We start from the raw sequence: 27,141 nt of genomic DNA, 5'->3' as shown, positions 1-27,141 counted from the left end.
GCCATTCCATGATAGCATGCCAAGCTTCATGAATTTCAGACGAGTTTTGGATTTACTAGAATTTGAAAAACAAGTATCTCAATGTTTGCAGCCGAGCCATGATGCCGAGGTGTTTGAAGTTCATTCCCAATTCTTGCATGGGACCTAAGCATGCACCCAAGGACACACATATGGTTTTTCAAACCATTTTGTTGCACTGGAGCATGTGCCTATAGTTCAAATTTGAATTATCCACATAAAATGCCTGGAAAACTCAGTTAATGTATAAAAATGTCCAAACGAACCCTGAATAATTCCAAATTTTAACATGACACTCCTATTGGTCTATGTTGTATCTAGAAAAAAAATAAGGCAATAAGAGGTAATGAATGTCGTTTCTTCCACAAAGGTGACACACGTTCCCTACCTGAACCACGAGTCTTCTTGTGAGAAGTTGTGGTTTGTGAGGAGTGTATAGGAAAACCTGCCCCAAATGGGACAAAAAATTTACCACAGCATGTTGGTGCCATTCCATGATAGCATGCCAAGTTTCATGAATTTCAGAACAATTTGGATTTACTATAATTTAAAAACCAAGTATCTCAATGTTTGCAACCGAGCCACGATGTCGACGTGTTTTAAACTAGTTCCCATTTCTTGCATGGGGCCTAAGCATGCACCCAAGGACACACATACAAGTTTTAATCCATTTTGCTACACTGGAGCATGTGCCTGTAGTTCAAATTTGAATTATGCACATAAAATGCCTAGAAAACTTAGTTAATGTATAAAGCATGCCAAGTTTCGTGAATTTTGGACGAGTTTTTGATTTACTACAATTTAAAAACCAAGTATCTCAATTTTTGCGGCCGAGCCACGATGCCGACGTGTTTGTAATTCCCATTTCTTGCATGGGATCCAGCATGCACCCAAGGACACACATTTGATTTTTCAACCAATTGTTCTGCACTGGAGCATGTGCATGTAGTTCAAATTTTAATTATGCACATAAAATGCCTAGAAAACTCAGTTAATGTATAAAAATGTCCAAACGACCCCCGAATAATTCCAATTTTAACACAACACTCCTGTTGGTCTATGTTGCCTCTGTAAAAAAATTTAAAGCAAGAAGAGGCAACGAATATCGTTTCATCCACAAGGGTGACATGTCCCCTATGGGAACCATGAGGCTTCTTGTGAGAAGCTTATACCAAAACCTGCCCCAAATGGGATAATTTTTTTACCACAGCATGTTCATGCCATTCCATGATAGCATGCCAAGTTTCATGAATTTCTGACGAGTTTTGGATTTACTAGAATTTCAAAACCAAGTATCTCAACGTTAGCCGGTGAGCCACAGTGCCGAGGTATTTGAAATTCATTCCCATTTCTTGCATGGGACCTAAGCATCCACCCATGGACACGTATATGATTTTACAACCCATTTTGGTGCACTAAAGCATGTGCAGGTAATTTAATTTTGAATTATGCACTTAAATGCCTAGAAAACTCAGTTAATGTATAAAAATGTCCGAATGAACCCTGAATAATTCCAAAAAATTAACGACACTCCTATAGTTGCATGCTCACCGCAGATAGAAGTTCTAGCAATTCAAACACCCTCCTTTCCGCTGTGACCCCATTATGTATTTCAAATAAAGACGAAAAATCAAGTACATCACACAAAGTTTATTATCACCAACCGTGTGAGATGCAGTACAAAATATCTTGGAGCACCATCATATTATTCGTTTGATATTTTGATAATATGTATGTTGTTGCTTCCTTTAGTGGTGTCATGTGAACATCGACTACATGACACTTCATCATACTTGGGCCTAAGGGAAGGCATTGTGGAGTAATGAGTAGATGATGAGTTGCTAGAGTGACAAAAGCTTAAACTCTAGTTTATGGGTTATTCCATAAGGGGTTGATTTAGATCCATATATTTCATGCTATGGTTAGATTTATCTCAATTATTCTTTCGTAGTTGCGGATGCTTGCGAGAGAGGGAAATCATAAGTGGGAGGATTGTTCAAGTAAGAACAACACCCAAGCACTGGTCCACCCACATATCAAATTGTCAAAGTAGCGAACGCGAATCAAACAAACATGATGAAAGTAACTAGATGATAATTCCCATGTGTCCTTGAGAACACTTTGCTTGATATAGGAGAACGTTTCGGCCTGTCCTTGTCGGTGTCCTGGGAACGGGGGTCCCCAGACTTGCCTGCCTACGACCTGCAACGTGGCTCAGCAGTGGCCCAGTACGGCCCGTCTTCATCAACCCAAGCTCAAGACCCTCGCGAGGGGCCAAGCCTCGCGGGGCGGATGACACAAGGCCTCCTCGGGGGCGGCCTCACCAGGCTGGCTCGTGAGGAGGCGGAGAGATCAAGGCGAGGGGTACCTCGCAAGGTGCTCATGACACAAGCCATGATGATCAAGACCAGGCGGGCGCCAGCCTGCACAATGTCCTCGTTTTCTCTTTGGTGCTAAGGGGGCAAGCGCAGGCGCGAAGTACCGAGGCATCAAGCAAAGGTTTCCATATCAGTGCAACGAGACTAAGACCAGCAGGACGGAGGTCACCGTGGAGCCCAAGACGACGTCATCACCAGCACCTTTGGCAGGCGAAGACCACCTTTAGTTAGGATAGCTTGTACTAGTTGTCCCCTTACAAAATGGCCGTTGTTGGCTCCCTTCCCGCTCAATATTTGGGAAGAGGACCAGGGCCTCAATAAATAGAGATAGCCACTACAGTCGGAGGGGATCGAATCCTGGCTAAGCAGAACATCCACGCATCACCACAAGAACACCTCTCGCGAGGTTGTTCTTCCTTTGTACTGTTCATCATCAGCCCAAGAGGCAATCCACAACACCACACACTGGATTAGGGTATTACACCACAGCGGTGGCCCGAACCAGTATAAACCTCGTGTCTCTTGTGTTGTTCATCGTGCTAGCTTAGAATCGCGGTGAGGTTCTGGGCGTGTTTTGGTAGGGAGAAGATCTTCGTGCGCACCCCAGAGTTCAAACCTTAAGGGTTTTGCCGGAACCCGATATCCGACATTTGGCGCGCTAGGTAGGGGTGCACCGAAATCTCTTTTTCCGCTGATCTGTGTCCCATCGCTTCGTCGCATCCATGGCAGATGATCACCGAGCTCGCGCCGAGCGCCGGGCTGCTCTCGCCGCCCGCGTCGCCCAGACGGCTCCCACCAATGCTGCCACCGGCCCGGCGGGGAACGAGCAACAAGCATCTTCGCTACACCCCTCGGTGCGGCGAGAAGGCCGCACCGCCACTCCATCGCTGACCCCAGCTGGTTCGCCGTCTCATGCTCATCGCGCTCCCACAGACGTGCAGGCCGCGTTGCTCCTGGCACGCAAGCTCCTGCACTACCGCCTCATCGACGACCTCTATGAGGAGTGGCTCGCTCGCATCACTAAGCTCATCAGCGCTGCGGGGGGCTCTCCTGCGTCGTCCCTCTCGCTGCCTCGCCCTCCGTCATGCATGGACGACGCGGCTCAGGGAGTGCCTCCGCCACCTCCTCCCCAAGAAGGCGCCCTGGCTCCAAGGCGCGCGGCCCCTGGACATGACCCACCGCATCCGGTGCCCGTGCGGCAAGAAAGAAGTTGCCAAGAAATTCCACGGTCTCAAGAAGGCGCTCACGTGCTCCCTGCACCAGCACGCCAAGACCCCGCGCTGCCCCTGGCGGTGGCACGCGGAAACCATCAAGAGCAAGCCCCGCGTCTGCAAAAGGCTCCGGTGGCCACCGCAGGTTGCCGTGCCTTCACTACCGAGCTGCGTAGCATCGCCTGGCCCGGCAAGTTCAAGCCGGACCTGGCTCCCCGCTATGACGGTAATTCCAACCCTGCGGAGTTCCTGCAGCTCTACGAGTTGGGCATCGAGGCAGCAAACGGAGACGAAATGGTCATGGCGTACTGGTTTCCCATGGAGCTCAAGGATGGTGCCCGCACCTGGCTCCTGAACCTGCCTCCTGGTTCGATCTCCTCTTGGGATGAGATGCGCAGCTGTTTCATCGCCAACTTCCAGGGAACTCGCAACCGCCGCCCGGCCGCGGGTGACCTGCGCTGCATCAAGCAGCAGCCTGGAGAGACCCTGCAGAAATACATCTAGCGTTTCAACAGCGCCCGCCTCAAGATCCCCAAGGTGGCGCACGAGGCCATCATCTCAGTGTTTTCTGATGGCGTCCGCGACGTCAAGATGAAGGAGGAGCTCGCCATCCACGAGGATCTATGCACATCTCTGGAGCTGTTCAACCTGGCGACCAAGTGCGCAAGAGCTGAGGAAGGACGCCCCTCCCTCCTCGAGCTTCCAGCTGCTGACCCAGAAGAGAAGAAGGCCAAGGCCAAGGATGTGAAGTGCAAAGGAGCAGCCGTACTCGCAGCAGAACCAGACACAAAGCGCGGCAGGGACCAGCCGGAGTCAACCAAGGGTAGCAGATTCTGCGCCTACCACAACCTCTACACCCAAAAAACCAATGAATGCCAGGAGCTCAGAGCCGTTCGAGAAGGACGCATCGGTTGACGCCCTGAGCACAACGACCGGGGCTACGGCTGAGGAGGAGGAAGAGGCAGAGGACAATGGGACGACCGAGGCCCTCGCCGGGAGTGGCGTGACCAACCTCGCGAGGATCGCTGGCAGGACCAGCCTCGCGAGGGAGCCTGGAGGGATCAGCCTCGCGAGGACCGCCCGTAGGGCAACACATGCCTTCCTCCTCTGTCGCCACCGCCTAGAAGGAATGATGACCACCACCAGGACGAGGGACTGGGGGCTTCCAGGAGCCATGTGCTATCGCTTGCATCTTGTGCGGAGCCCAGGCCCCAGCCTCTCAGCGCATCTTCAAGCAGTTTGCTCGGGAGGTTAATGCAGTCCACCCCAAGCTCGAGGCCACGTGCCCTCTTAGGTGGTCCAAGTGCGTCATCACTTTCAGCTCAGCAGATCAACTCAAGTGTGCGGCTACCACTGGCGTCCTCCCGATGCTTTGTTCCCCAGTCATCAGCAATGTGCAAGTTACCAGGACCCTCATCGATGGCGGCGCAGGACTCAACATTCTGTCCGTCGAGATGTTCAACAACCTTCAAGTGCCATATGATCAACTTCAGCCTACCAAGCCTTTCTCAGGGGTTACTGATGGCTCCACCACCCCGATAAGGCAGGTTCGCCTCCCTGTCACTTTCGGGCAGCGCAACTGTTGGGGAACGTAGTAATTTCAAAATTTTCCTACGCACATGCAAGATCATGGTGATGCATAGCAACGAGCGGGGAGAGTGAGTCCACGTACCCTCGTAGACCGAAAGCGGAAGCGTTAGCACAACGCGGTTGATGTAGTCGTATGTCTTCAAGATCCGACCAATCCAAGTACCGAACGTACGGCACCTCCGAGTTCAGCACACGTTCAGCTCGATGACATCCTGCGAACTCCGATCCAGCAGAGCTTCATGGGAGAGTTTCATCAGCACGACGATGTGATGATGGTGATGATGTTGCTACCGATGCAGGGCTTCGCCTAAGCACCGCTATGATATGACCGAGGTGGAATATGGAGGAGGGGGGCACCACACACGGCTGGGAGAGATCAACAGATCAACTTGTGTGTCTAGAGGTGCCCCCCTGCCCACGTATATAAAGGAGTGGAGGAGGGGGGAGGGTCGGCCCTCCTATGGCGCGCCCTGGAGGAGTCCTACTCCCACCGGGAGTAGGATCCCTCCCTCCCCCCTTCCAAGTAGTAGGAGTAGGAGTCAAGGAAAGGGAAAAGAGAAGAGAAGGAAGAGGGGGGCGCTGTCAGGACCCCGACTCAATGCCACATCGATCTAGCATGTAACACCTCATATCACTTTGCGGCCTCACGCACGGTATCCCCACGGGTGTCGCCTTAGCTTTGCCCGGGACCATTTGCGCCTTTTGGCACACGTATATGACAGTGTCGCTAGCATCCATATGATAAGGAGCCCGGGCTGACATGGCTAGTCGTAAACCCAAAGTGGCACAAACTTACAGGGACAGGCATCCATGACCCAGCATCGAACGTGTCGGCCATCAGCGAGTGAATCCAGGCTGTAGCGTTGGGCTAGCAGGACTCCGGTGAACGGGGCTGTAGCGGGCTAACAGGACTCCGGTATTCATCGCGTGACATTTCCCCGAGGGGACAGACACAGGAACAAAGAAGGACACATGCCGGCCAGCCTAAGTGTTCCGGAGCAGTAGCAAGCTACCATGGCTCGGTGGAAACACTAGGAGACATTTCCCGGTAAGAGAGGCTACTAAGGATAAACAACTAGATAGTCAGATCCCACACATACCAAGCATTTCAATATCATACACACAATATGCTCGATATGTGCAAATACAACATGGCATCACAACATGACTCTACGACTCAAGTAACTCTTTTGAGGTGGCGCACACGAGTCCACATATTCACCATATCAATACACCACTATGGATCCGCTCCCGTCTCCCTACGAGAACGCCATCCATAGCACTCACGCTTATCTTGTGTATTTTAGGGTATCCACTTTCACTTGTCTATGAACTGATATAAGCAACCCAGAAGTCCTTTACCGCGGACACGGCTATTTGAATAGATGATGTTAACCCTGCAGGGGTGTACTTCTTCATACATGTTTCCACCACTTAGCGTCTGCACACGACATGTGCTCGGCAGACTTCAAGCGAAAGCCGACGTGGGTGTAGACCACGACCTACCTAAACACTCAAGTCTCTAGTCCAGGTTTATCTCCTATTCGGGTTCCATCCATGAGGAGATCCGGCTGGGGTTTCGCTCACAGCCCCAAATGATGTGAATAGGGTTCCGTGACACCAAACGGGCGCCCGGTATACCCGGCCACGTGCCTACCGCATCACAACCCACCCCTCCGGTCAGCGCTATGCACGGCCTCCAGCATACTACAAACACCAAAAACTACTTGCAACTCCTGGACAGAGGACAAGGGTGATTAAGAAGTCGAGCGGGGTCATATTTCAGGGCCCAATGCATGGTAGTAGCTGAATCATGGATCACAAACACAGAACTCAGTTCCTGAGGACGGCTTCAATGAGACAACCCACCATGTACTCCTACATGGCCTCTCACCGATACCTTTACCAAATCGTGTTCACACACTTAGCTCACACACAGAAGGACATGTTCACACACCTCTGATTCATTCCCGATGAATCAGACCTGACTCAACTCTAAGCAGTAGCAGGCATGACAAACAAGCATGAATGAGTAGGCACAATAGGGCTCAAACAACTCCTACTCATGCTAGTGGGTTTCATCTATTTACTGTGGAAATGACAGGTCATGCAGAGGATAAAGGGGTTCAGCTACCGCAGCAAGTAACAGATGAGTCATTGTTGTCCTAATGCAGTAAAGGGGAGCAGGAGTGAGAGAGTAGGGTTGTATCGGAATGAACAAGGGGGTTTTGCTTGCCTAGCACTTTTGAAGATAGTATAGTTCTTCATCGGTGTCATCGATCACATCGTCGGTACACGTCTTATTCAGAGAGGACAAGCACCGACAAACAAAGAAGAAGCACAATCAATGCAATGCACAATATGATGCATGATCATGGCATGGCAACATGATGTGGTTTGAGCTAATGCAACTAGCAGCAAGTTAAATGAAGTTGGTTTGAACCCTAGGTTCAAATTCAAACTCCACATGAGGCATTTCAAATGCCATTTATTCAAATTGTTGTATACAGCAGATTTAAGTTGTTCAAACATGCATGAAAATGGTACAGATAGATTTCTTGAATTTTTCTGATAATTTTTCATATATAATTTGTTTGATTTGGAGCTACGGTTGATTTTATATGAATTTTAGAAGATTGCAACAATTTCTGGAATTTCCTAAATAAAAATAAATCCAGAAATTAGTTATTGCATCAGCAGTGCGTCAGAGTGACGTCAGGGGGTCAACGCGGGCGTCCAGGTCAAACCTGACGCGTGGGTCCCGCATGTCAGTGTGACAAGGCAGGAACAGAGGCTGACCAGTGGGACCCGGTCAAAGCTGAGGTGGCAAGGTCAAACTAATGGGTGGGCTCCATCTTATTAAATTAATGCTAAGTATTTTGTTAGCCGGTTAAGTAATCCTGTGGGACCTACTGTCAGTGACATGGCGTGTGATTAGTGCTAACCTAACCCGCGCCACGTCAGCGAACGGCGTTCAGCCGCCGGTGACCACATCCCGCGGCGGTGGCTCGCCGGCGTTGCTCGGGACGGCGCTACAGTGCATCGTTTCGCTCGTGGTTTGCGGCTACGGCGAGCTAGGAGACTCGTGCATCCAGCGGTGACAACAGCTCGAGCTGGGGTGGCTGGAGCTCACCGGAATGGAGCTCGCGGCAGCGCCGTAGTTCGGGCGAGGTTGGGAATGGTGCTGTGGGGCACGGCGGGGCGAACGGCTGGGTGCTACGGCCTCCTGGTGATGTGCTGAGCATGGTGATGCGCTCGTTTTCGAGCTTACGCGTCTGTGGCCACGACAGCGACATGGCCGGCAGAGCCGAGCTCTCGGCCGTGATGGCCAACGGGGTTTGGGGGCAGCTCGAGCAACGTGACTAGGGGGAGAAGGAAGAGGAGCTCACAGGGAGTTGGCCGGTGCAGACTACGGGGCCGGGGAAGTGTCGGAGCGAGCGGGGCGGCGAGGTGGATCTCCGGCGGGCGATGGCGAAGGCGACGATGGCGGCAACAAAGTGGGGCCCTCCGGCTTGTTTCCTTCGGCGTGGAGAGGTTCAGAGCGAGGAGGCGGAGCTTGGGCACTAGCTGGCTGGGCGTGGGGATGCTGGTAGCCACGGTGGTGACGGTCGGCGGCGACGACCCCGTTCGGGTAGGATGGGGAACGGCGAGGGAGAGAGCAGGGGGAGAGTGAGAGAGTTCCAGGGGGTGGCGTGGTGTCGTAGGGAGACATCCAGGGGGAGGAGGAAGCAGCCAGGCAGGGAGGCAGCTGCGTGCCGGCACGCGCGGGTGCCATGCTCGGCTTGCCTCTGCCAGTAGGCAGAGGTTGAAGACAGGTATGCCCCTAGTGGGCTGGGCCGCACAGTAGTGGGCATCTGGGCTGTAGGTAAGCACCAGGTAATCCTTCTCTCTCTCTCTCTTTTATTTTCTGTTTTCTATTTTTCTGCAGATGTTTGGCTTTATTAAAAATACTACAACCTATCCAAATAATCATGTAACTGCTTGAGAGCACTGTTGGGAATATTTCCAACAGCCATCATTTCAGTTCATGATTATTTGGACATTTAAACAATTTATAGCATTTAAATGTCCAAGTACAAATATTGTATGATTTAATTCAATAACCCATAGTGCCCTAGAAAAGTGTGCACCATTTTTGGCAGAGGTTCTGGACCAAAACAAAAATGATGAACATTTATGAAGGGCATTTCAGGTTCATTGAAATATTTTTAGGTTGAACCTATTTGAATTCCATTAGGTGCTAGGGTTTTGGACCTCCCCATTTCAGGTTTAACTGAAATTTAAACATGATGCAATACAAGACTAGCTAACCCAGAGCAGACCAGAACTAGGGATGTGACAACTCACCCCCACTAAACAAGAATCTCGTCCCGAGATTCAAGACGTGAGGTAAGGAGACAAAGGGGACAGTAAGTATCACAAACTTCATGATCCAACTGTCTTCTCGAGGGTGTTGATCTGTTGACTCAATCGATCTTGACGTCTTTGCTTGGGAGGTCTTCATCCAACACGATGACGACAGAAGGAGACTCTCCAGAAAACGATCTCCTCGAAGATCGAGTATTCAAGATCAACTCATGGAGTGAGAGGTAAGAACATCTATCGAGCTGAGATACGAAGCATTCATCCAAAAGGATGGAGTGGAACAGATGCCAAAGGTTCACTAGGTAGACAACAATTCCACACTTAAGAAGGTGGTAATCGGTTGTCAACGCAGCGAGGAGTTGAGTTGCCATGATAGCACAACAATACACCTTAGGGATGGTGACTCGTGGAAATATCCCCTTAAGTGGCAAAAAGAATTACCTTTGATTCAAAGATCATTGAAACTCTTTATACCAGTCTAAGGCAATTCTCGAGCGATCGTTTGGAGGGGTTGGGTAGAATGGTATGCTCGGACCAGAATGGATGATGTGGATTACCTTGTTGAAAACAACACAAGGGATGATTTTAGTAACTGGGGAGAAGCTCAATAGTAGAGAGTGAGTCCACTGTTGAAAAGGTTATAGCATAACCGAGGAAACTGAGAGCACTATGCAATTAATGCCGACAACAAAACCTAGAGCTTGCCATGCTCTCAAGAACTTGAGCATTTCCATATTCATCAAGGTTTTACCAACATCCGTGTCAAGGATCCTGGCAACACAACATACTACCATGAAGAATAGTGATGGATGATGCAGATGCAAAGGAAGATAACACTTTCTCAGATTTCACCTTAGCGAGACCAAGGGGACAAAATCTGGATGATCGACCGAGAGATATTTAGCACTCCGCTTCTAATGTCCTCCTTGATGTGCTAGCGTATCCCATTCATTGAAATGGTTTGGTAACTAGAACATCAGGTAGAAGGTCGGACTTCGGGAACACCAAAAATCCATAAGGCACAACTAGGGAGTAAATCCTACGAAGTCCTTAGGGGGAGGTGGCCAACTTCCTCAATCAAGATACTACAATAATAGGTCTTTCGGCTGGGTGTGTTGGCCACGACATCCACTTTACCGGTTATCGAGAGACCAATATTATAGTTCTTGAGAAATGTCCCAACCATCATATCTGCCTGAGATTCAGATCTGGTTGGTGTCAGAATATTCCAGACTCATCAAGTCTAGAAAGAAAATTAAAGTTTGCAACACAAATCGACGAGATGGCGTTGCGAGATTCTTGGGCAATGGACTACGGTAGTAAGCTCCAAAACATGAGCTAGTTCTGCTACAAGCATGTGAACACGTTGTCCCAGACAAAACATTATCACATGGTAGTCTTACAATAAAACACTACCGAGTTCAGGTGGGGAACCATAATCGAGGATATTGAAGTCCTTGCAAAAGGCATGCTCTTAAGAAGGAACTTCCTTTCCTGGAGATGATCAGTGGCTTGAACAAGTCAATCAGTGGCTTGGTGTGCTAGGGGATACATACGGAATGAAGATGATCAGTCTATCAGACCATAGAATACTTCGCACATGCATGACTGACTTAGGATGATCCAGAGGAGCAAAAACAAACTTTCTCGAATTCACGGCGGCAACTTACATCAAATGCACGTGAATCAAAGGAAGTCACTTCTTTCATCCAACATATACTTCATGAACGGGGCATGAAGAAAATGCTTACACAAGTTTCCAACACTAGCTTAATGTTCAACAAAATCATGGAGGAGATAAGGATGTTGTCGATGGGCTCAACAACAATTCATCCAGGTTTCCATATAAAAGGGATTCCATAGTTAATTGAACACGGTGATAGCATTGGTCAGACCAAAGAATATAATGGTGTATGCTCGAGGAAAAACCACAAGTAAGACAACATTACGAATATCGTTGGTTCTGATTTAATTTGACGATAGCCCATACTCAAATCAAAGATTGGATAAAATAATAGATCCAGCAATTGACCACGAGGATCAATCAATGAAGATGTCATCTTTGTTCATCACACACGCACAAAAAGATATCCCTTAACATGAGCTAAGTCAGACAAGCTTTTATCTTCCAACTCTCCAAGTTGTTGTTTATCTTGACCAACTAGCTCAGGGGTATCCCACACAGATTCCTGGAGAAGGGGTGGTTTACAAGAAACCATCTTGATCACGAACTCAACATAGCGGTCAGGTGACAACCTGGTAATACTTCCGAGAAGATATTCGGAAAATCACAAACCACCGATATGTTACTAAGCTCGAGAATAACCTTGCTTTTCAGGGCAAGATGATATGATCAAAAGAGCGAGGGATTGGCACAATCCTAACTCATTGATCAAAGGGTGCACCAGAAATAAGGACTAGGTAGCACGATCAATCTTAGAATGATGACTCAATAATCAGCACGCTAAGAATGAGGTTGTTGTCCATTTAACTACCAAGCAACGGAGTTGCTGGCAGTATTGATTTCACACACCCCAATTCACTGGTCAGTATTCCGGTTGCAACAACACGGAACCGAGGAGCGAATGATGATGGCAAGAAGTATCACTACATCAAGAATCCATAAGGAAAGGTGCAATTCTCATGACGTTCTTGACATAAAGTGGGTAATACTTCAGGGTAGAACAGAACAAAAGCTGAATTAGTATTTGATCTGCGAATTACAACTGCTTTGACCCGATCCTGGATATGGATGAGGTACTGGAGTTTGTTTCTCCTAGTCATTCCGGAATAGAATGGCTCGACGGACCACAAAAATAATAAGCATCAAGAACACGAATGCACAATTGCTCCTGACTATCAATTGATAGATGAAGGTCGGAATACGACTGAAGAGGGACAACTCAAGGGGACATATATCCTTTCGAGTTGCGGATGCATAGATTAATATGCCAAACCAAGTTCAACAGGTTTCTTCCAGATAACCCATGCAGAAAGGTAGAACTGGCAGAATCACAATTATGAATGGAGAACTCATCGAGGGCACTCCTGTTGTGATCCTTTTGATCCAACAAACTTCTGCCATAAGTGGTTCATAGTATTTGGAAGAAGGAAATACCACGGACCTCGAGGACTATCACAAGGTTGCTAATATCCTAAAGGAACTAGCAAACACTATCAACATGAAGTAAGTAGGGTGAATCTCGGGTTCAGAAACCCAGAAGTAGAATACCTACTACTAAGTGGCATCACGGGATGCTTTCGAGAAGAAAAGCCAGAATCATCACACTGGGACACAAGACATTGCTAGATTACTAGGTGACTCCCTAAACACCTAGGGTCATAATAATAGCTCCAACATATATGTCAAGGCAACAAATTACCTCAACGCACCGGTTAGTGTGCTTATTCTGACCATAAAGGACATCGGGAACGGAAAGAAAGGATTTGCAAATACATCAGACTATTTAGAAACCTGGGATGACTCGGATAGCATAACGGCTGTAAATGCTCAGAAAAGACTTGAGACATCCATCAAAAATGGTGGTATAGCCACTCAGAAGCACAATATCAAGGTTTCGAGATCAACAGTTAACATACAGAAGTAGTAAAAGCTGAACTAAGATTTAAAACTAACAATTCTATAAGTCTATGGATTAGTAACACGTCATCCTGATAGATAGATGAGAAGGCCTAGTTCTTAATCCCCGTAGAAGAGAAGAGGATGACTCAGATCAGAAGGCCATGAGGTAAAAGGAGTAAAAAGAGCCTTACGTTCCATCCTGCAATCAATTCCCTTACATAACTAAAGCATTTCTAGACACAACTTCGACCAGTTTGGCTTGGTAATCCTACAGGCAGTCAAGCTCTGATACCAACGCTGTCAGGACCCCGACTCAATGCCACATCGATCTAGCATGTAACACCTCATATCACTTTGCGGCCTCACGCACGGTATCCCCACGGGTGTCGCCTTACCTTTGCCCGGGACCGTTTGTGCCTTTTGGCACACGTATATGACAGTGTCGCTAGCATCCATATGATAAGGAGCCCGGGCTGACATGGCTTCGTAAACCCAAAGTGGCACAAACTTACAGGGACAGGCATCCATGACCCAGCATCGAACGTGTCGGCCATCAGCGAGTGAATCCAGGCTGTAGCGCTGGGCTAGCAGGACTCCGGTGAACCGGGCTGTAGCGGGCTAACAGGACTCCGGTATTCATCGCGTGACATTTCCCCGAGGGGACAGACACAGGAACGAAGAAGGACACATGTCGGCCAGCCTAAGTGTTCCGGAGCAGTAGCAAGCTACCATGGCTCGGTGGAAACACTAGGAGACATTTCCCGGTAAGAGAGGCTACTAAGGATAAACAACTAGATAGTCAGATCCCACACATACCAAGCATTTAAATATCATACACACAATATGCTCGATATGTGCAAATACAACATGGCATCACAACATGACTCTACGACTCAAGTAACTCTTTTGAGGTGGCGCACACGAGTCCACATATTCACCATATCAATACACCACTATGGATCCGCTCCCGTCTCCCTACGAGAACGCCATCCATAGCACTCACGCTTATCTTGCGTATTTTAGGGTATCCACTTTCACTTGTCTATGAACTGATATAAGCAACCCAGAAGTCCTTTACCGCGAACACGGCTATTCGAATAGATGATGTTAACCCTGCAGGGGTGTACTTCTTCATACATGTTTCCACCACTTAGCGTCTGCACACGACATGTGCTCGGCAGACTTCAAGCGAAAGCCGACGTGGGTGTAGACCACGACCTACCTAAACACTCAAGTCTCTAGTCCAGGCTTATCACCTATTCGGGTTCCATCCATGAGGAGATCCGGCCGGGGTTTCGCTCACAGCCCCAAACGATGTGAATAGGGTTCCGTGACACCAAACGGGCGCCCGGTATACCCGGCCACGTGCCTACCGCATCACAGCCCACCCCTCCGGTCAACGTTGCGCACGGCCTCCAGCATACTACAAACACCAGAAACTACTTGCAACTCCTGGACAGAGGACAAGGGTGATTAAGAAGTCGAGCGGGGTCATATTTCAGGGCCCAATGCATGGTAGTAGCTGAATCATGGATCACAAACACAGAACTCAGTTCCTGAGGACGGCTTCAATGAGACAACCCACCATGTACTCCTACATGGCCTCTCACCGATACCTTTACCAAATCGTGTTCACACACTTAGCTCACACACAGAAGGACATGTTCACACACCTCTGATTCATTCCCGATGAATCAGACCTGACTCAACTCTAAGCAGTAGCAGGCATGACAAACAAGCATGAATGAGTAGGCACAACAGGGCTCAAACTACTCCTACTCATGCTAGTGGGTTTCATCTATTTACTGTGGAAATGACAGGTCATGCAGAGGATAAAGGGGTTCAGCTACCGCAGCAAGTAACAGATGAGTCGTTGTTGTCCTAATGCAATAAAGGGGAGCAGGAGCGAGAGAGTAGGGTTGTATCGGAATGAACAAGGGGTTTTTGCTTGCCTGGCACTTTTGAAGATAGTATAGTTCTTCATCGGTGTCATCGATCACATCGTCGGTACACGTCTTACTGAGAGAGGACAAGCACCGACAAACAAAGAAGAAGCACAATCAATGCAATGCATAATATGATGCATGATCATGGCATGGCAACATGATGTGGTTTGAGCTAATGCAACTAGCAGCAAGTTAAATGAAGTTGGTTTGAACCCTAGGTTCAAATTCAAACTCCACATGAGGCATTTCAAATGCCATTTATTCAAATTGTTGTATACAGCAGATTTAAGTTGTTCAAACATGCATGAAAATGGTACAGATGGATTCCTTGAATTTTTCTGATAATTTTTCATATATAATTTGTTTGATTTGGAGCTACGGTTGATTTTATATGAATTTTAGAAGATTGCAACAATTTCTGGAATTTCCTAAATAAAAATAAATTCAGAAATTAGTTATTGCATCAGCAGTGCGTCAGAGTGACGTCAGGGGGTCAACGCGGGCGTCCAGGTCAAACCTGACGCGTGGGTCCCGCATGTCAGTGTGACAAGGCAGGAACAGAGGCTGACCAGTGGGACCAGGTCAAAGCTGAGCTGGCAAGGTCAAACTAATGGGTGGGCTCCATCTTATTAAATTAATGCTAAGTATTTTGTTAGCCGGTTAAGTAATCCTGTGGGACCTACTGTCAGTGACATGGCGTGTGATTAGTGCTAACCTAACCCGCGCCACGTTAGCGAACGGCGTTCAGTCACCGGTGGCCACATCCCGCGGCGGTGGCTCACCGGTGTTGCTCGGGACGGTGCTACAGTGCATCGTTTCGCTCGTGGTTTGCGGCTACGGCGAGCTAGGAGACTCGCGCATCCAGCAGTGACAACAGCTCGAGCTGGGGTGGCTGGAGCTCACCGGAATGGAGCTCGCGGCGGCGCCGGAGTTCGGGCGAGGTTGGGAATGGTGCTGTGGGGCACGGCGGGGCGAACGGCTGGGTGCTACGGCCTCCTGGTGATGTGCTGAGCATGGTGATGCGCTCGTTTTCGAGCTTACGCGTCTGTGGCCACGACAGCGACATGGCCGGCGGAGCCGAGCTCTCGGCTGTGATGGCCAACGGGGTTTGGGGGCAGCTCGAGCAACGTGACTAGGGGGAGAAGGAAGAGGAGCTCACGGGGAGTTGGCCGGTGCAGACTACGGGGCCGGGGAAGCGTCGGAGCGAGCGGGGCGGCGAGGCGGATCTCCGGCGGGTGATGGCGAAGGCGACGACAACGGCAACGAAGCGGGGCCCTCCGGCTTGTTTCCTTCGGCGTGGAGAGGTTCAGAGCGAGGAGGCGGAGCTCGGGCACTAGCTGGCTGGGCGTGGGGATGCTGGTAGCCACGGTGGTGACGGTCGGCGGCGACGACCCCGTTCGGGTAGGATGGGGAACGGCGAGGGAGAGAGCAGGGGGAGAGTGAGAGAGTTCCAGGGGGTGGCGTGGCGTCGTAGGGAGACATCCAGGGGGGAGGAGGAGGCAGCCAGGCAGGGAGGCAGCTGCGTGCCGGCACGCGCGGGTGCCGTGCTCGGCTTGCCTCTGCCGGTAGGCAGAGGTTGAAGAAAGGTATGCCCCTGGTGGGCTGGGCCTCACAGTAGTGGGCATCTGGGATGTAGGTAAGCGCGAGGTAATCCTTCTCTCTCTCTCTCTTTTATTTTCTGTTTTCTATTTTTCTGCAGATGTTTGGCTTTATTAAAAATACTAGAACCTATCCAAAGAATCATGTAACTGCTTGAGAGCACTGTTGGGAATATTTCCAACAGCCATCATTTCAGTTCATGATTATTTGGACATTTAAACAATTTATAGCATTTAAATGTCCAAGTACAAATATTGTATGATTTAATTCAATAACCCATAGTGTCCTAGAAAAGTGTGCACCATTTTTGGCAGAGGTTCTGGACCAAAACAAAAATGATGAACATTTATGAAGGGCATTTCAGGTTCATTGAAAATATTTTTAGGTTGAACCTATTTGAATTCCATTAGGTGCTAGGGTTTTGGACATCCCCATTTCAGGTTTAACTGAAATTTAAACATGATGCAACACAAGACTAGCTAACCCAGAGCAGACCAGAACTAGGGATGTGACAGGCGCAGCCCCTCCCCCTAGTCCAAATCAAACTAGGCCTTGTGGGGGCGTGCAGCCTCCCCTCTCTCTTTCCCCTAAAGCCCAATAAGGCCCATATACTCCCGGGCGAATTCCCATAACTCTCCGGTACTCCGATAAATACCCGAATCACTCGGAACCTTTGCGATGTCCAAATATAGTCGTCCAATATATCGATCTTTACGTCTCGACCATTTCGAGACTCCTCGTCATGTCCCCGATCTCATCCGGGACTCCGAACTACCTTCGGTACATCAAAACACATAACTCATAATATAAATCGTCGCCGAACGTTAAGCGTGCAGACCCTACGGGTTCGAGAACTATGTAGACATGACCGAGACACATCTCCGGTCAATAACCAATAGCGGAACCTGGATGCTCATATTGGCTCCCACATATTCTACGAAGATCTTTATCGGTCAAACCGCATAACAACCTACGTTGTTCCCTTTGTCATCGATATGTTACTTGCCCGAGATTCGATCGTCGGTATCTCAATACCTAGTTCAATCTCGTTACTGGCAAGTCTCTTTACTCGTTATGTAATGCATCATCCCGCAACTAACTCATTAGTCACATTGCTTGCAAGGCTTATAGTGATGTGCATTACCGAGAGGGCCTAGAGATACCTCTCCGACAATCGGAGTGACAAATCCTAATCTCGAAATACGCCAACTCAACAAGTACCTTCGGAGACACCTGTAGAGCACATTTATAATCACCCAGTTACGTTGTGATGTTTGGTAGCACATAAAGTGTTCCTCCGGTAAACGGGAGTTGCATAATCTCATTGTCATAGGAACATGTATAAGTCATGAAGAAAGCAATAGCAACATACTAAACGATCAAGTGCTAAGCTAAAGGAATGGGTCAAGTCAATCACATCATTCTCCTAATGATGTGATCCCGTTAATCAAATGACAACTCATGTCTATGGCTAGGAAACTTAACCATCTTTGATTCAACGAGCTAGCCAAGTAGAGGCATACTAGTGACACGTTGTTTGTCTATGTATTCACACATGTACTAAGTTTCCGGTTAATACAATTCTAGCATGAATAATAAACATTTATCATGAAATAAGGAAATAAATAATAACTTTATTATTGCCTCTAGGGCATATTTCCTTCAGTCTCCCACTTGCACTAGAGTCAATAATCTAGTTCACATCACCATGTGATTTAACACCAATATTCACATCTGTATGTGATTAATACCCATAGTTCACATTGTCATGTGATCAACACCCAAAAGGTTTACTAGAGTCAATAATCTAGTTCACATTGCTATGTGATTCACACCCAAAGAGTACTAAGGTATGATCATGTTTTTCTCATGAGAGAAGTTTAGTCAACGGGTCTGTCACATTCAGAGTCGTATGTATTTTGCAAATATTCTATGTCTAAAATGCTCTGCACGGAGCTACTCTAGCTAATTTCTCCCACTTTCAATATGTATCCATATTGAGACTTAGAGTCATCTGGATCGGTGTAAAAGCTTGCACCGATGTAACTCTTTATGACGGGCTCTTTTATCACCTCCATAATCAAGAAATATTTCCTTAGTCCTCACTAAGGATATTCTTGACCGTTGTCCAGTGATCTACTCTTAGATCAAAATTGTACTCCTTTGCCAAACTCAGAACAAAGTATACAATAGGTTAGGTACATAGCATAGCATACTTTATAGAACCTATGACTGAGGCATAGGGAATGACCTTTCATTTTCTTTCTATTTTCTGCCATGGTCGGGTTTTGAGTCTTACTCAACTTCACACCTTGCAACACAGGCAAGAACTCCTTCATTGACTGTTCCATTTTGAACTACTTCAAAAACTTATCAAGGTATGTACTTCATTGAAAAATCTTATCAAGCGTCTTGATCTATCTCTATAGATCTTGATGCTCAATGTGTAAGCAGCTTCACCGAGGTCTTTCATTGAAAAACTTTTATTCAAGTATCCATTTATGCTATCCAAAAATTCTATATCATTTCCAATCAACAATATGTCGTCCACATATAATATCAGAAATGCTACAGAGCTCCCACTCACTTTCTTGTAAATACAGGCTTCTCCAGAAGTATGTATAAAACCATATGCTTTGATCACACTATCAAAGAGTTTATTCCAACTCTGAGAGGCTTGCACCAGTCCATAAATGGATCGCTGGAGCTTGCACACTTTATTATCACCTTTCGGATCGATAAAACCTTCTGGTTGCATCATATACAACTCTTCTTCCAGAAATCCATTCATGAATGCAGTTTTGACATCCATTTGCCAAATTTCATAATCATAAAATGCGACAATTGCTAACATGATTTGGACAGACTTAAGCATCACTACGGGTGAGAAGGTCTCATCATAGTCAACCCCTTGAACTTGTCGAAAACCTTTCGCAACAAGTCAAGCTTTGTATATAGTAACACTACTATCAGTGTCCTTCTTCCTCTTGAAGATCCATTTATTCTCTGTGGCTTGCCGATCGTCGGGCAAGTCCACCAAAGTCCACACTTTGTTATCATACATGGATCCCAGCTCATATTTCATGGCCTCAAACCATTCCGCGGAATCTGGGCTCATCATTGCTTCCTCATAGTTCGTAGGTTTATCATGGTCTAGTAACATGACTTCCAGAAAAGGATTACCATACCACTCTGGTGCAGATCGTACTCTGGAAGACCTACAAGGTTCTGTAGTAACTTGATTTGAAGTTTCATGATCATCATCATTAGCTTCCTCACTAATTGTTGTAGGCATCACTGGAACTGATTTCAGTGATGAACTATTTTCCAATTCGGGAGAAGGTACTATTACCTCATCAAGTTCTACGTTTCTCCCACTCACTTCTTTCGAGAGAAACTCCTTCTCTAGAAAGGATCCATTCTTAGAAACGAATATTTTGCCTTCGGATCTGTGATTAGAAGGTGTACCCAATAGTCTCCTTTGGGTATCCTATGAAGATGCATTTCTCCGATTTGGGTTCGAGCTTATCAGGTTGAAACTTTTTCACATAAGCATCGCAACTCCAAACTTTAAGAAACGACAAGTTAGGTTTATTGCTAAACATAGTTCATACGGTGTCGTCTCAACGATTTTAGATGGTGCCCTATTTTCACGTGACTGCAGCTATCTCTAATGCATAACCCCAAAATGATATTGGTAAATTGGTAAGAGACATCATTGATCGCACCATATCAAATAAAGTGCAGTTATGACGTCCGGACACACTGTTACGCTGTGGTGTTCCAGGTGGCATGAGTTTGTGAAACTATTCCACATTATTTTAACTGAAGGCCAAACGCGTAACTCAAACATTCATCTCCACGATCAGATCGTAGAAACTTTATTTTCTTTTTACGATGATTTTCCACTTCACTCTGAAATTCTTTGAACCTTTCAATTGTTTCAGACTTATGTTTCATCAAGTAGATATACCCATATCTGCTCAAATCATCTGTGAAGGTCAGAAAATAATGATACCTGCCACAAGCCTTAATACTCATTGGTCTGCATACATCAGTATGCATTATTTCCAACAAGTCAGTAGCTCGTTCCATTGTTCCGGAGAACGGAGTTTTAGTCATCTTGCCCAAAAGTCACGGTTCGCAAGCATCAAATGATTCATAACCAAGTGATTCCGAAAATCCATCTCTAAGGAATTTCTTCATGCGCTTTACACTGATATGACCCAAACGGCAGTGCCACAAATAAGTTGCACTATCATTATTAACTTTGCATCTTTTGGCATCAATATTATGAATATGTGTATCACTACAATCGAGATCCAACAAAATATTTTCATTGGGTGTATCACCATTGAAGGTTTTATTCATGTAAACAGAACAACAATTATTCTCTGACTTTAAATGAATAACCGTATTGCAATAAACATGATCAAATCAAATTCATGCTCAACGCAAACGCCAAATAACATTTATTTAGGTTTAACACTAATCTCTAAAGTATAGGGAGTGTGTGATGATGATCATATCAATCTTGGAACTACTTCCAGCACTCAACGTCACTTCCCCTTTAACTAGTCTCTGTTTATTCTGTAACTCCTGTTTCGAGTTACTAATCTTAGCAACTGAACAAGTATCAAATACTCAGGGGCTATTATAAACACTAGTAAGGCACACATCAATAACATGTATATCAAATATACCCTTGTTCACTTTGCCATCCTTCTTATCCTCCAAATATCCAAGGCATTTCTGCTTCCAGTGACCATTTCCTTTGCAGTGTAAGCACTCAGTTTCAGGCTTTGGTCCAGCTTTGGGTTTCTTCGCGGGGGTGACAACTTGCTTGTCATTCTACTTGAAGTTACCTTTCTTTCCCTTTGCCCTTTTCTTGAAACTAGTGGTCTTGTCAATCATCAACACTTGATGCTCTTTTCTTGATTTCTACCTTCATTGATTTCAACATCACGAAGAGCTCGGGAATCGTTTTCGTCATCCCTTGCATACTATAGTTCATCACGAAGTTCTAGCAACTTGGTGATGGTGACTAGAGAACTATGTCAATCACTATCTTATCTAGAATATTAACTCCCACTTGATTCAAGCGATTGTAGTACCCAGACAATTTGAGCACATGCTCACTAGTTGAGCAATTCTCCTCCATCTTTTAGCTATAGAACTTGTTGGAGACTTCATATCTCTCAACTCGGGTATTTGCTTATAATATTAATTTCAACTCCTGGAACATCTCATATGGTCCATGATGTTCAAAACGTCTTTGAAGTCCCGATTCTAAGCCGTTAAGCATGGTGCACTAAACTATCAAGTAGTCATCATATTTGTCGGGTGGTAGGTGCGACATATGCCAACGGGTGGCTTATCATTGTGGGAGCCGGTAACACATCGCCGGTGCCTGGAAACGGGATAAGGCGAAGACATGCACGCCGACGGATCTTACCCAGGTTGGGGGCTCTCCGTGGAGATAATACCCCTACTTCTGCTCTGCGGGGTCTCCGCATGATCACTAGATCGATAAGAAGCTACAAGAGGCTCCTTGAGCTGTTCGGTGGGAGGAGGAAGAAGGGCAAGGCTAGCTCTCTTCTCTCCCTATGGTAGTGTCTAAAACTCTCTGAGATCCACCCTTTGCATGGGTGTCCCGGGGCGTTTATATAGGCCTACCCCTCGGGGGTATAATGGTAATCCGGCCTGGGCGTGGGCCCAGGCCGTCAACGTCTACGCCCGCCGGCTTCTGGGGCCCGTCGACTGGTGGGTCCCGCCGGCTGCCGGCCCATTGGTCAACAGGCCGGCCGCACCGCTTGGGGGGTCTTGTCGGGGGCTGGTTACTGTCGCCTCGCCTCTGATGACGAGGGCTTTGTCGAGGTAAGCATGGCTACAGTGCTGCCGCCTTGTGGGCGCTCACTGTAGCCTTACATCGTCTTATCTGCTTAATGGTGCGCGAGCCCCGGTGAGGGGAGCAAGCCGGCTGCAGGAAGCCGTCCTGGCCTTACGCCGGCTAGGGGAGGCCAGGTCGCCTTCGGATGTCTCTCTGACCGAAGGGGCCCGCCACATCAGGGCCGTACCAGCGGCCCATCGTGGATGGCGTCATGATTCGCATGGCAACAGTGCCTCGCCGGACAGGATATGTCCTCCCTGTACGGCGTACTGTAGCCATGCTTGTTCCGAGATTCGAGGGTGGCAGGGTCCACTGTAGCCACGCCTCGTCTCGTCACTGTTATGGGGGGTTGACTATAGGGTGCGGCCCATGGCCGCCTGCCATGGGCCGGTTTTCTAGGAGCCGGTCCTTCATGGGCCGGCTTTCTTGGAGTCGGCCGTGTTGTGGCATCCCCCAAAGATTGTTTTACGACCGGGCCGCCTTCTGCTAGTCGGCCTAGGTGATAGCCGGCCGGAAGAAGGCGGCCCCGTGTCTTGGGCGCTTCAAAGCTCGGTCGGCCCATTGTTTTTTCTGAGGGCCAAAGGGAGCCGGTTAGGCTACCCGTGGTCATTTACTCCGACAGTAGTCCCCGAAGCTAGTTGGGCTTCGCGGCTGAAGGGGGAAACAAGAAGCTCGGCCAACTTCCTATCCCGAAGAGCCGGCTGCTAGGACCCGGCTTCCCTTGCGCGTGCCTTCTCGGCGAAGCCTTCCCAAATTCCAAAGGCGGGAAAACAGCTGGCGCGCCAGCCAAGCGACGGGCTGACTGCCCGCCACCCGCGCGCCGCGTGGCTCCCTTCGGCTGGAAGGGCCTGCCATCCCATGCGCGCGACGGGACGCCGCTGCAGGCCAGGGCCCACCACTTCCGTGCCTCGGCCCGTGCGCAGATCTTCTGTGGCCCGAAACCGACCACACGTCTTCCGGCGGCGGTTCCCACTCCGCCATCAAGGCGCGATAATCGCGGGTCGTGGGGGAGTGGGCGCAGTTAATCCCACGCCCCCCCCCCCCCGCGCGCCTCGCCTCCTCGGCTTTGCTGCGTGAGGCTATAAGTAGGGGCGGGGAGGGGGAGCAGCAGTCGTTCGCACACTCGCCCTCGCCCTGCCTCCTCCTTTTTCTTTCTCGCCACGGTAGCCCTTCGTTGTGCTCCCGCTCCACCATTCCTTTCTTCTTCCCAGCGTGCCGCAGGCTTGCTACCTCCGCGCAGAGCGCTCTCCGCCGCCACACTCGCCGCCATGGCTCTAACGTCGAGCTCTTGGGACAGCTCCACCGTCCATGAAGACCACATCGATTTCCTCCGCAAGACGCGGCGGCTGCCGGGAGAACATCTTTTGCGAGTCCGTCCTGCGCTAGCGAGGGAGGTTTCGCCGGCGCCGGAGGAAGGCGAGCGAGTGATCTTCTACTCGCACTGCCTGCGCAGCGGCGGCCTCCCCGCGAGCGGCTTCTTCCACGCATTTCTCGATTTCTACCAGCTTCAGCCGCACCACCTCACCCCCAACATGGTGGTGCTGCTGTCGGCCTTCGTCTCATTGTGCGAGGGTTTCCTCGGTGTCCTCCCCACCATCGAGCTCTGGGGGGAGTTTTTCCAATCCAAGCTCGGCACAGTCGTCGCGGGCGTGCCGGCTCTGTGCGGCGCCTTCATCGCCATAAGGAGGTCCACCGCCGACAACCCCTTCCCTCCTATTGCGCTGATCCAGTCGGTGAAGCTTTGGCAACGTTCTTACTTTTACATGAAGAACATTGCCCCGAAGGGTGATTACGTCAACTTGCCGGCCTACGTGGCCGGCCCGCCGGCTGCGAGGCCGGCTTCATGGTCCTACCGGGCCAGGTCGCTAACGCCGGCTGGAGCTGGTGTCGTTGCCCGGCTTCGGGTGCTGGTCTAGTCGGAACGCCTGACCGGGCCCAACTTGATCGCCGCCTTCGTCGAGCGACGGGTTCTTCCACTTCAGGGCCGCCCTCATCTGATCTGTTAGATGAGCGGCCGCTTCGACCCAAGCCGGCTCAGCACCAGGGAGATGCCTCACGACGAGGTGTCGTACATGGTGAACTACATCGCCAACTGCAAGCTCACCGAGGACTGGCAGTATGGCAAGGCACCGTACTCTCGCGCCAATCCACCACCCTTGGTAAGTTCTCTTTCTTCCTTTGTTGCCCAATTTTCTTTTCTGGTCGACTCTTGACCAGTCGGTTTGTCTTCAATCAGAATCCTCTCCTTCATCCTTCGGCCGGGACCGCAGGGCCGGAGCGCGAGTTCGCCCCCGACCGTGAGGCAGATGACTTTGAGGACGCCGACTTGGGGGCGGCCGCCCTGGACGACGACGCCGCACGGGGCGGCGGCGAGACAGGCGGCTCCAGCTTCACTGCCGGTTTTGACGACTGGCTCGATGATGACGAGGCCGATCCCATTCGGCGCCGCCAGCCGGCGACTGACCCCCAAGGCGTCGGTCCATCCGGTGGGCCGACCACGCGAGGCGGTGCACAGAAGCGTCGGGTGGCGCCGACTCTCATCGGAGGCCAACCGAAGAAGCCCAAGGGATCCGCGGCGGCGACCAAGCGGGACAAGGCGGCCGCGAAGGCGGCCTGCTTCCGCAAAGTGGTGAAGCAGCCGTAGGCGGTCTCAGCGTAAGTTCTGGTCCTTACGCACTTTTTTTTCTTTAGTTGATATTCTTCTAAGTCCTTTCTCCGTTTTGCCAACCAGGGCCTCGCTCTCTCTTGAGCGGACTATCGCCGCCTCCATAGTCGGCGGGGCAGGAGGATCTGCAGGCTCCCGTTGCATAGACCCCTGCGCCGAGCTTCGGGCGGCGACGGAGCGGAACATGCGGGAGGTGCGGGAGGAGCGGGAGGTGGAGGAGCGAAGGGCAGCCACCGCCGAGTCGGCCCAGGAGACGACGGTGGAGTCGGTCGAGGCGCACTCCGACGCCGCAGCCAGGGCCCGGGCAAAAGCCGAGGCCGCAGAGAGGGCGGCGGAGGCCCTGCATGGCCAGCCTACGCAACTCGTCATCCCACTCCGCTCCGTGCTCCCGGACATCCCGGTGCCCCCGCCGGAGGAAATCGGCCGCGACCCGCCGGCGATGGAGAGAGAGGGGGGCAACATAGTCGTCTCGGAGGGAGAAGTGGTGCCGCCTCCGTTGGCCGGGACTGGCCAAGGCGGCCAGCCCGAGGTGCCGCTTGAGCAGCCGGTGGGAGGAGAGCCGACTGGTACGGCGGATCTTGTAGTCCTGTCGCCGGCTCGCCGGCATGCGGCGAGGGCGGCTTCAGAGCCGGATCCGCAGAGGGCGGCCGGCTCCAGCTTGTTGTCGCATGATCTGGAGTCGGCCACAGCTAGCTCGCCGGCATGGACGTCGGGCGGTGGGATGGCCGCGCTGAACTTGGCGGCGCAAGATGTTCGTAGCCGGCTTCAGGCTCAAGCCACCACGATGCAGCAGTGTACCCGAGAGTTTCTTGCGACCCGGGCGGTCGTTCGGGTGAGTTTTCTTGCTCATGATTTTTTCCTTGGGGGCGCGTCAGCGCACCCACTGGGTGTAGTCCCCGAGTTCCGAGTCGGCTGCTGAGCAGGCGGCTTGGAACTTCTTAGAAGACTTTGCCTTACTGATTTGCTTTTGCTTGCGCAGGATTATCACAACCTCCACGCCGCTACCTTCAACTCCCAGGTCCGGGAGGCAAATCAAAGGGTCGCCGATCTAACGGAGAGCCGGCATGAGTGTCTTTGTCTTTTTATCTCATGTGGGGACACGTCAGCGCACCCACTGGGTGTAGTCCCCGAGATTCGGGCCGACTGCTGAGCAGTCGGGTCGGATCTTTCTTGCCGACTTCTTTCTTAACTTCTTCTTTCCATACTGGCAGGAGGCAACGCCGACTTGAGGCAACAAATGGGCGTCGTCCAGACCGCCCTTCGCACCAGGGAGGGCGAGCTCAGTGCCCTGGCTCTGGAGCGTGATCGCCTGGCCAAGAGACTGGCCGACCAGGAGGAAAGCCACAGGGCGGCCCTAAAGGCGGCGTAGGACAGTGAGGCCGCCCTCAAAGCCGAATACGAGACCGAGGCGGCGAGCTGGGCCGAGGCAAGGCAAGCCCTGAGCGAAGGCTACGGCCGAGTCAAGGATTTGGTTGACGGTAGGCCGCCTTCTTCTTCACTTTTTGCTTGTTCCTTGTAAGCCAGTTTATCTCCTGACTTGCTCTCTTTCTTTCTTCTTTATGAACAGTACTTTCCTGGCTATTCTGTCGCTGCCAACCAAGCCATCGAAGCTCATTGCGAGGCCTGGCGGCAGGCCAGGGTTGAGATCGCGCTGGGTGCCAACCGGTCGCTTGAGGAGCAGCTTCTGGCAATCCAGGCCCGCCTTCAGCCGGCCTACCGCATGCTCCGCCGGCTTCAGCGTGCCGGAGCACAGGAGCTGGCCGCCCTCTGGCCTGGCAAAGTAATTCCTCGCACCCCCAGCCGTACCGCCGACTGGCTGGAGGTAGCCGTCGGCCGCCTTGAGGCCTGGAAGGCTTCAGCAGCTCGATCCGGCGCCCGCCGGGCGCTAGAGTTCGT

Source organism: Triticum aestivum, chromosome 4B, assembly GCF_018294505.1.
Source record: "Triticum aestivum cultivar Chinese Spring chromosome 4B, IWGSC CS RefSeq v2.1, whole genome shotgun sequence".
NCBI lineage: Eukaryota > Viridiplantae > Streptophyta > Magnoliopsida > Poales > Poaceae > Triticum > Triticum aestivum.
Note: the sequence above shows the minus strand (reverse complement) of the source record.